Here is an 11944-nt window from a genome sequence, read left to right on the forward strand (position 1 = left end):
AATCATGGTCAGTTTTCATGCAATTAGCTTGCTAAATAAAGTTCTTATTTCGTAAACTGACTTCTCAATATTTCTCAATTATTGCTATATAACAAAACACTTAATGTCTGGTCCCTCGGGAATTAGTTAGTTTTGTTTTCCCTCGAGAGATTGGGCTTCCTGTGTCCTTCTTTTTCTTGTTGACGGATTCCAGTATTTCGCTCGATTTCTCATTTTAAATACTCAACTTCCTAGTAGTAGATAGCTTGAGAACACTAAAAACCATTCATTTTCCCAGAACGGTCTCTTAATCTACTACCAACTTTTTCCGATTGAAATTAATACCGCGAGCACTTGCTTTGTGTTGCGAAGGAGCTTCTTTCTTACATACCACATTATGACGTATCGATCGTACACTGAATACTTCTTGTAAGAAATACAATACGATGATTTATGATTTATATAGCGCCCTTTAATTTCTATGTGGATATAATCAAAGGCGCTTTACAATGAGTTGTGAATGACAGATCGCTCCTAAGCAATTTACAAGCATGAGAGATGGTTAGTATGAAGTGTAGGCACTGAGGGTGGTCACTGCCAGAATTTCTTTACGTCCACAGCGTTCTTTTACGTCCCTCCGGTATTGGTTAGTAATGATGAAGTGTGGAAAGACGGGACGCCATTTAAAGGTCATCCAAGCCACATGAAAGTCTAACCATTTGCAGATATAATTACAAAGGCAGCACTTTCTCCTAAGTTATTTTAAGACCCTGATTGTTGGTCCGGCCAGGATTCGAACCACGACCTCCCGCACGAAAATCCGATAATCATGAGCGAGCCGATTACAGATTAAATATACAAATGCTGTTCTTAGTCAAAAACTACATTGAATGCATTGTAGTTCTAAAGGTATAAAGTTCTGAATGTGGAAACTGCTATTGCCACATTCAGGCTTCAGCATTTGTTACGATACGTGTCTGAATTAAAACACAGACAAGTACGAATAAAAATAAACAAGTTTTGTCATGTTTCTTATTTTTTCTTTTCTCTTGGTCAAAAATAAACCAAAAAAATAGAAAATAAATCTCATTTTGCATTTCAAATTCAATATGGACTCAGTTGTGAATCCAGCTTACCAGGAGTACTATCAAAAATATGGAGTAATTTCATATTTATATCGATAATATTCTACAAATTCTGGGAAGAATTCTACAAGAATTTTATGTTTGTATAAGGGGAAAGGTGACCAAAAAAGATGTTGTTTTAAAATCCAGAATGCTCAAAAGTCCCCCTCCCCACTGCCCCACGCTACCCCAGCCAAACATTATGAACGCTTTACTAGACACTACCATCACAGTGGCGGATCCAGGATTTTTCAAAGGGGGTTCCGTTTCTTAAACTGTGTATAATTCTCTTTTGTTTAGTCGATGTTTGACAAAACAAATTGGTTCTAATCACCTAATTTACTATCTAGTAACGGAACTTAAAGGTAAATTAAACATTATAACAGAAAATATTTATCATTTCGTGTTCAACATTATCCTTGTGGATACTTTTAAGCAAAATTTATATAAGACATATTTCTACTACTAAAAGATCAAACCTTCAAGGGGGGTTCCGTGGAACCCTTCGAACCCCCCCACCCCCTGGATCCGCCACTGCATCAACGGCTTCATAGATGCTAGCTAGTATAAGACTGGATTGAAAAGGTAAATCAGATTTGTTTTTGCTGTTCGATCTTGGAATTAGCTATTCTATACTAATATCTTCTTCTGAACAACTACCCAATTTAACCCTCTAAGCATGGAGGCTTGGATAGTTTCTTGAAATATTACAGGAAGTGGAAGGAGGCTATAAATTTTGCCGCCATGTTGAATTACTTATTTACAATTAAAATGATTATATAGATACCAAGTTTATTGGCTCTTCACGGTTAATTAATCGTAATATAACGGCGCCACCCGGCTAGCTCAGTTGGTACTGAAGAGCGTCGGTCTGTTGTGCGGAAGGTCATGATTCAAACCTCGGCCGGACCAGCACTCAGGGTCTTAAAATAACTAAGGAGAAGGTGCTGCCTTTGTAATTAAATCTGCAAATGGTTAGACCTTCAAGTCTTCTCGGACAAGGCCTTAAAACCGTAGGCCCTGTCTCCCAACCCTTCCTAACCTACAGTAAAAATGGGGGACATTAAAGAATCTGCTGAATTGTTCGCTCGTAAGAATAGGGGATTGTTTCCCGGTTCAACAGCCTATCCCAATCTGGAGGCATTAATACTAACTTACTAACAAATTACTCATGATTGTAAGCTGCACGGCTGCTACTAGCGCCTAAAATACGAGTGAGCACGTAAAGTCCTCCACTGGTCATGATTGTGAAGCGCATTGAGACCATGTAAAAATGCGCTATATAAGAACCCCTTTATTTATTTATTTATTATTATTATTATTATTATTATTATTATTATTATTATTATTATTATTATTATTATTATTATTATTATTATTATTATTATTATTATTATACTGAAAAAGGCAGCAGTGTTTCAATCAACGAAGACAAACGAACCCAGCAGTCCATTAAACCTCTCTGACGGCTACGAGACCACGAAAACGTCAATGCAATAAATATAGATGCTCTCCTAAACATATCACTATTTTTATAGCAATTTATTGTCCCTTAAAGTGTATCGCTATTTCCCGAATGTCCCTATTATCACTGATATAACTTTCGGACTTTACTTCCACCTCCTTCCCCGAGGGTACTCTTGCCGTTTAGGGTAGGGATGTGTCGCTGAGCTCTCTGAACCCTGACCCTATTCCAGAATAAAATTGCTGAAACCATACCCTGTTCCGGTATTGCGAAAATAGATACTATGATCCATAGAGGAGAGAGCGTGATTTCATATACCCTGTTCCAGAGCGATTTTATATACCGTATTCCAGTGCAGAATCGCTGAAAACCATACCCTGTTTTGCGGAACGTACCCGTATTTTTGAGTCGAGTTTTCTGTTACGGACCCTGAGAGAAAATTTATCGGTTGCAAGTGGTTGCGCGGCAATCCAAGGGTCGGATTTTGCGATAGTTATCCGATATAACTCATTAGTTGCAAAGTTAGAAGAGCAGCGAAAAACTTGACAAAAACTTAGAAATAGGGTTTTCTATATCGAAATCCTAATTTCCTAGTTGTGTTAACTTTGGCGATCCTAGACTGACATTCTTCTACGTCACTAAATTAATCATTATTTTGCTGTTCTTATTGGTATCGTAACAAATGCTGAAGCCTGAATGTGACTATAGCATTTTCCACATACAGATACCTTTAGAACTACCTTGATTTCAATGTAGTTTTTACCTAAGAAAAGTATTTGTATATTTAATCTGTGTTCGGCTAGCTCTTGAAGCCGAACAAATAGAAACAGGTCATTTGCATAATTCAGCTCACAAGATGCTAGACTAGTTTTATGAAAAGCTGCTAAACGAGACTAAAATTAAATCTAGAAAAGGAAAATGCACTAATATGTATTCAAAGAAGTTCCAAAAACAATTTTGGTGACATTTCAATGATCTCCTGAATTTTAAAAATTTATTTAGTATTTCTTACGTGGATGTAATCAGTGTACGATCAATGCGTCAAAACGTGAAAATAGGTAAGTAAGAAGCTCCTTCGCAACACAAAGCAAGTGCCCGCGGAATTTCAATCGGAAATACGTGATATACGTGAAATACATGCAAAGGCCTATGAAATGTCTTCCAAAATTTAGTGGGAAACAAGATGTAACACTACAGTTCACAAATAATTCAAACATCTATTGGACTGTGCATACATTTTCCAAAAGTACCAAGAGTAAAGAAAAAACAAGAAACAGTAACAAAACATATTTGTTTTTATTCGTACGTGTCTGAGTTTTCATTTTATGCCAACCAACTAACCAATAGATAACAATCAATCTTGATGTGTAATCTTAGCAGAAAGATAGGCACGAAGGCTTCAAGAAGAACACAGTTGAAATAGATATAATTTAGCTTGGATTTTGAATGAAATTATTTGTTATATCGATGAAAGCACTTGATTGTAAACTTGATTGTATATTTACTATTGATTTAATCGCATCATAAGTAATTATATTTTTTAATTATTAATTAAAGTCAATCGCACCCTTTTCATTTTTCCTTGGTTACGACAAGGTAACATGAAAATTGGGCCGACACTAGAAAAAAACGCTTGCGCATGCGTGCATCTAAGCACGTTTTCTAAGAATTTTGAAGAGTTTGATTGAGAATGAAATGTTTGTTTCCTCCGAGTGTACAAAAACGTTCGCGAGTTTACTTTGGTCAGACTAAGATACTGTATTACCAAATACAATATGAAAGAATTAGCCTTAAAAGTTTCAAGCATGGACACTAAGTTTGCATAATCTGCATACTATTTAAGAGCATGTGCAAACGTTTCTCATTCGTGTCTATTGGGCCATCATTACAAAATAAAGAGCATTAGATCGATCTGTGTGGGTATTTACAAAGAAAAGCTGCGTCATATTCTTGAAACGAACGTATAGGGTTGATCAATTCATGTAGTCAGTATATAAGCAAGTAAACTTAACTTTACTCACAAAGTCCAAGTGAAGTTAAAATATATAAAGTTAGAATTGATCTTCTTTCTATGACAGTTTACCCTCCATGGATCAGAACGCCCTTGGGACGTAGACGTAATTGTGGGACGTAATTACGAATTTAATTGTACATCAGACCACAATTCTTCTGGAAGCACGAAAGCACAACTCATCTATCAAGGTATGTTTCCAGCTACTTTTGCAACACCTTTCTTCATTCTTCTCATGTTTTTAGGCCCAGAAAACACCTATCAAAAATGCATCTGTTTTCAATACTCTGCGCGTTGAATCCAGTTGTAGTTGAATTGTTAGCGAGCAAATGAACATTTTCGTCGTGCGTTTTATTGCAATAAACATTTTCTCGGATAGATTAATAAACCAGTTCATACTTAAAGATTATGTAGTTTTCAATGCTCATGCGATTTTATCCCGAATTTCTCTCCTTTCTTTTGTATAGATTGACAACAAAATAAGGTTTCAACAAAAGTAGTGGAGAAATTCGGGATAAAATCGCATGTGCACTGAAAACGATTCTTAAACTATGAACTGGCTTATACTGCTAGTAGTGCTAGTGGCTAGTCACTACTGTCTCACGCTTTTTTGTTCCTGTACACAAAAGCGTTTTCACACATAAGAGGTTCGTCATTCCAACAAGTTATTCGAATTGGTCACCATATTTACATTCGGTGTAGCAGATATCAGAGTTACATGTTTTCAGCTTTCAAACGATTCTTTTCGATTCGACGCATTTGGCAAGGATAAAGCAGGTGATTAGAAACTAGTTAATGTTCAACCATGCGTAACAATTGAAAAAAACCCTTGTATTTTACAACCATCACTCCCCGTACGTACGGAGCTCTTCAGTGGACGCGCTCAACACGCACTACCACTACATTCTATATTTTCAAACTCAAATGTTGATTCTTTACGAAGGAAGGAAAATCGGAACCGGGAACCCGGACCACCGCGGTGAGAGGCGAGCGATAAGCCACTACGCTACCCATGCCATAGAAATCCAGGCGTTGCCGGTCGAGGCTGACATTAGTTCACTGATTTCGATTAAGTCTGACTCCTTCCTCGATCCAAATGCAGCAATAATGTTTGAAGGCAATGTAGTGCAGCTATATCTTTTTTATTTGTGAATCAATGGTTTTAAAACCTGTGTCTCAAAGCTTAGTTAGGTAGTTGATAGTTATTCCGGATAACTGCGCATGCACACAGAATATTAAAATGTCAGAATCTTAGACATCTTACCATTCTCGTACCCAGTTATCTTCGTTTCGTTCCTTCCCAAAGGCCTCTTCGGCATTTGGTACGAGACAGATGCTGGTCTGCGTATCACCTTATTTAGTTTTACTAATTAAGTTCTGCAAAAAAATTGAAATTTTCAGGACAGTTTTGCAGTAAAGAAGCTTAAAGAATGGCCAAGAAAATTCTGTTGATATTGGTATTGTGCATGGCCTCGGTTTTCCTGTCGAATGGCGTGGAAGATAAGGTTGGATTTGTAGCATCAGTACTAGTTTAAACATGGCCAGAAAACCCGAATTGTCCTGCGCAGTATGTTCTTTAGACCTTTAAGACAATTCAAGCTTATGAATATGAAATGAATAAATGCAGAAAATATATAGGTACCCACAGGTTTTGTAGTTTTTTTTTCGACGCTCAAGATCTTAAAATCTTCATATGCTCATGTCATTTTGCAAGACACGATATGGAATTGTCATATAACTGTTGTTGTTTTGTTGTTGTTTTTTCGAAATAAATACAATTATTATATAATTACCAATGAAATATCTATTTTTCTCTATTTCGAAAAATTGATATCTTCACACGTGAAAATAACATGTTATTTTCACGTGTGAAAATAACACCATTGCGATGGTTATTCGAAAATACACGGAAAGAATTGCCTGAAAAAGCCAAAACATACTTTATTGATAATTATATAATAAACAGAATATTACATGGGCGCTTGGAGATACGAAATTTATCTTCTCGTGTTGAAAATCTCTCACTCGTTCGCTGCGCTCACTTGTGAGAGATCTTTTCAACACTCGAAGATAAATTTCGTATTTCCGCGCGCCCATGTAATATCCTCTATTTATTGAACTCCCTAGATGAGCTCGAATAAGAGCTCTTGGAGTAAACTTCAAGTATTTATATGTTTAAATAAAATTAAAAAATTATCGATTCTATTAAAATATCATTCTGAAGACAGAACATGACCTCCATCTTGCAAAATTTCGCACACAAACCTGTAATCATCGAAGACTATTTATTGATTTTTTGAAAGTAAATACCTTAAAAAATCATACAGTTCCGTGTCTTTTGCACATTTTCTCCAAAAATAAATTTCTTTCGGTTTGATGATTATTGCAGTAGAACGATCGACCATAGTGGTTCGTGAAATTACCATCTAGATCAGCATCTTTGCACATCTGTTTAAATCGGTTTTGTAGCATATTATGGCCAATAGGACTTTTATCAAACCATATTTTATCTCCATACTTCCAATTTTTTCTGGGCCTGAGGTAAAATGCTGGGACAGGAACATTATCAGGACTATCGAAATAAATGTCAAATGTTAGAATGAATTTGGAATGATATTTTACGTAGGTGATTTCAAAGTTTTAACACTTTCTGCTTACCATTTGTTGATGTAGGAGAAGTAATTAAAAGTGAAAGACTTCTCATCTGAAGAATCTTCATGGTGCTGTACTATCTTTCTCTCAATCTTTCTTCTCATCAACCCCCCTTGATTCGTTTTGGAGACTTTCTCTTTATACGTAACAAGCATGGAACCATCAGGCTTTTCTTCAAACTCAATCTGCTCATGGCTCAACTCGCGTAGTTCTTTCCCTCCACGAAGAACGAACAATAAAAAGAAACATAAGGGTGTTGATAGCAAGATCTGGAGAATGTGTTCCTAACACTCCTTTGCTCCACATTTCATTTTCATCGTTGATTGTGATGGCATCCGCTTGCTTTTTAAATGGTTGTTGTGAAGCCTGTAGCTCTCTTAGGCGACCGTCGAGTGTTTGCTGAAATTTCTTTAATTGAGTTGAATGAAAGATTGAAATTACTAGATGAACTTCTTTGATTACACGACTCAAACCACAAAATAAATTGTATAGAACTTCGTGTCAGTAATTACTGCCATCCTTCTTCTTTACTTCAACCGCAAATCTACTGAACCAGTAGTCTATTTCCTCGATTGTGATGTTTTCTAGCATCGGCACACTCGGAAATCTTACGTTTTCTGGCTCAAAATCTTCGAACGCTTTGTTTCTCTCTTTGGCCCAATGCTTATAGACAGTGGAACTCCAAAGTGTGTGCCTTTTGGTACTCAAGGGGACTGTCTTTTCCCTTGCTTCCTCCACTTTTACTTGGGATACGAAAGAAAAACGTCTTTGAGCCATCCTAGCGAGCTTAAACTTGAATGAATATCATCAGTGCATATGCAAATGACTGAATGAATTTCGAATTATGAAAGTGTGTGCAATTGCATAGTGTCATTAAAAAAAAGGCAAATTCCCTAGCGTCATTGCGTAAATCAGCAGCTTTGTAATACTCTGTAATTTATGCATCTAACTATATCTAACACATTTTTTCTATATTTCTAGTGTTATTCCTCGGAAATCATGTTATTACAAAGTAATTACATGACTTTTTCGGGATATTAGTCATTAAATGTCCCCTCGGCTTCGGAGACATTTAATGACTAATTTTCCTCAAGTCATGTAATTACTTATAACATGCGTTTGTTGTTTCCCATGATCTCGATAATAGATTATAGATAAGCTGATGTTAACTAAAAGCTCAGTAGTTCAAAAAAATAATAAATTGGTCAAATGAATAGTGATTAATTCAAAGAGTAAAATTTAAATGTCTTCAGAGTGTTAACTTCAAAGTAAGCATGCTGTAATCATGAGCAAATGAACTACAAATAAAATCACAGGAACTCAAAGAGATGGTAGTTTTTGTGCTTTGAATAATTAATATTAATAAAAATGCACTTCAAGAGACGAAGGCAGCCGCATCGAATGTTGATTATTTCCTCCACTTCGGGAGGCTGCTCATTCAGAAATTCATTCATTTATTCCCCAAAACAAGCCAAGCTTTTCTACAATTTCCTTTACAAATATTTTTTAACTTGTCTTCAATTCTCCGGGTTTGTGAAGAAATTATTCTTTCTTGAAAGAAAGTTCGAGTTATTGACTCGCGCAGGCAACATTGTTGCACTCTTTGATATCGATCAAAGCCGAGAACTGAATACACTGACCCTTTGCCAAAATGGCGACCGCAAATTCGAATGAGTTAAAATTAAACTGAGTGAAAAACCAATACCAACACTGAAAAAAGCACCTTTATTTTAGTAACCCTACAAAGATTCATTATGTCAGGTGTTATATCGACTGAAAAAACTTTAGTTAAAAATGACAAATTCACAGCGGACAATTGCATGTCTGGGGGTACAGGTCTATTAGAACACATGTATGGCTATTTCGATAAGTACCGACGGCAGCAAAAAACCAAATTTCGGCGTGCAGCTCGTAACTTCCTTGTTCTCAGAATATCGAAAACTGCAGTAATACGAGTAAAATTCATTTGGAAAAAAAAAACTTCTTAAACCTAATTGTTTGTATCATAGTTGATGGAGTGGAATGGTTTGGAAACTCCAAAGAATAAAGCTATTGTTTTGCGTTTGAGGTTGAACCGTACCATCACATGATACTGACTGTGCACGACGAACCAAAGCAAGTTTTGCTAAAAATGCTCATTTCCTTATTATTTTCATATATGAACATTTTGAAAGTAAAAACTTTTATCCAATGACCACAAACTATGCGGATAAATATTTCCACGGCGATACAGATAAGTTACTAGATGATAAATAAGAAAGCATAAAAAAGGCAATTTCAGTCCTTTTCGATAAACAATTAATAAAATCATATACAAATAATAACTATTTTAAAACAATTTTTAGGGAAAACATTTTATATTCCCTAAAAGTAATATATATTTAGGCACTGCCTAAAAGCGGAGCTCCCGATACGGAAGTCACAGGGAGAACAATTTGAATGAAATTCTCCTATAATAAAACCCATGCAGTGAAATCGAATCGAAATGCACTACATTGTTTTCTTTGCGCGAGTATACCATCCCACTTAGGAATTTTGTACACTACTCACCACCACCCCCAGGGGCTAGTTTTGTTCTTGGAAGATTCTTCGACAAAGTTTTCCAAGGCCGACAGTCTTAGGCTTCGAATCTCTTTTACTTAAAAAAACGAAAGATAACTACAGATAATCCAATACAATGTCAAGTTTAGTGAAATTTACCTCGGATGTCTTTCATTGAAATCGAAAATCTGGAGATTTAGAGCAAATCAAGACCAAAAATCAGACTTGAAAACTGGTTAAGGTGAGCAGAAAATATTTATAACTTATTGCGATTTTGAGCTGACAAATACGGGTTTATATTGGCGGCTAGTTGGGAGAAAATATATTTCGTATTGGCCGTAGTCGCAACATTGTTGTGATAAATAACTTTTTTCAACATTTATTGTCGTTAAATACCTTTTCAAGACGTTAATATGGACGAATCTCATGAAGAAAACCTTGACGAACCTTTGTTTGAATTTTCCTTTGACTTTTTACCCATGGTTGACATGGAAATCGAAAATAAGAAAGTCGGGGACGGGCCAGGAGACGAGGTTGGAAACGTAGGTTGTGAAAAAGAAAACAACTCATGATCAAAGGTTTTAAACGAAAACTCCACGACAAAACATGCAATTACTTGTGTACCCATGCAAGACGAAGACATAGATGACTTCGTGGTTAATCAAAAAGCACAAAATACAGTAAAAGCTACTGAAACCGTTTTGCGTCGCCTGGCGTTGTGGCACAAGGATCGGTACGGAGAGGACTTGGATTTCCTGAGCATAACAAAGGAAAACTCAAACAAAATGCTGAAACATTTTTTTCATGGAAATCCGAGACACAAGAAAACAGTCGGCTGGAAAAGAATACGAGCCATCAACTCTTACAACTTACCCAAATACCTTCCGTCGTTATTTCCTGGAGAGGAAAGAGGGAGAAAGGTTTGATATCGGCGAAGACCAAGATCTGAGCAACAAGCTAGCGTCGAAGAGAAAGCAGCTAAAAAGCGCTGGTAAAGTTGGTCTACCGAACCAGTGTCATGCTCTAGACGATCAACAAATAGAAAAGCTATGGACTAGCGGAGCCGTTGGTACTAAAACGTCAAGACAGCTGCTACATCTTGTTTGGTGGAACAACATCAGGGTGCTTGGGATGAGAGCCAGACAAGAGCAGCTAGATTGTCGTATGGAAAAATTGTTTACCATTTTTTCTTAAGTATGGTGCTCCGCTATAAACAAAGTACAGAACCATTTTTTCTTCTCTGTGCACGGTCAACGTCATATCGATAAAGTCAAGCAAAAACATAGAAAAATAGGTTTCCCAACCATTCCGCTCCATTAACAATGTTCGTATTGCTCCTGTGTGGGTCTGGGATGAGTTTGAGACCAATCAGTCCGCCAACATTCCACGAGTAATACTGCTAGTCACTTTTTTAGTTGACTTGTCTCACAGCATCTCGTACGAAATAGGCTGGAAATCACTTCCATTCTCTTGATGTCTCTACTTTCGTATACGCATGATACTTTGCGGCTTTGGGGGCAATTAATGGGGGGAAAACGCATTGTACTGAAGGCTGATCAGACAATGTTGAAAATACCTCTGCGTGTGATATGCAAATATAAAAAGAAATGGTAACAAACAGAAAGAAATAGAATCTTTAAGAAGTTTAAAGTAAATTTTAAATATTTCTTCGTAAGCCAATACCAAACTTGTGTGATGTTCTTAACGGTGGAAATCAACTAATTGGACTGAACTAATAATCAGTATTTAACAGATAAAAGCAGGTTAAGTGTATATTCAATTCAAGAACATTTCATTTCAGGAATTTGTTTTCTTCTGATTTTTGCACCCCGTCAAGGCGCAAAGCACGCGAAAGTAGAGAATTAAATTAAAGCAATCTTCGGTCCTTCAAACTATGTCTGCACCGAAATATAAGATTTTGTACGTAAACCACCACAGCTATTAGCCACTTAGCGGACAGCTCAAACCAAAGTTATGACAAGAATGCAAACGGTAGTCAAAATGTGAGCTCGTCCCGGAGGTACAAGCGTTTTTTGTAGGTGAAGTTTAGAAACCCGACCAGTTTCATCGGCCTTGTTATTACTGCTAGATTTTTACTACCATCATATGATTATACAGTCTCTTAAAGCTTTCAGCGAGGTTTTATGAAATTTTGGCAGCCAATCTAAGGGA

General features: G+C 36.5%; 1 long non-coding RNA gene across 1 annotated transcript in view; it reads left to right on the forward strand.

Moving 5' to 3' along the window:
- The window catches only part of LOC148904855 (uncharacterized), a 210401-nt gene extending 204231 nt beyond the window's left edge, over positions 1–6170 (forward strand). The window contains exons 2-3 of the long non-coding RNA XR_016118844.1: positions 4647–4770; positions 5981–6170. This is a non-coding gene — a long non-coding RNA (uncharacterized LOC148904855). The remainder of the gene's footprint in view (positions 1–4646; positions 4771–5980) is intronic.
- Positions 6171–11944: the final 5774 nt, after the last annotated feature.

The sequence above is a fragment of the Actinia tenebrosa genome, unplaced genomic scaffold (genome assembly GCF_029948245.1).
Source record: "Actinia tenebrosa isolate PJP-AT-01 unplaced genomic scaffold, QUT_ActTen_1.0 PGA_scaffold9__36_contigs__length_13948895, whole genome shotgun sequence".
Lineage (NCBI taxonomy): Eukaryota > Metazoa > Cnidaria > Anthozoa > Actiniaria > Actiniidae > Actinia > Actinia tenebrosa.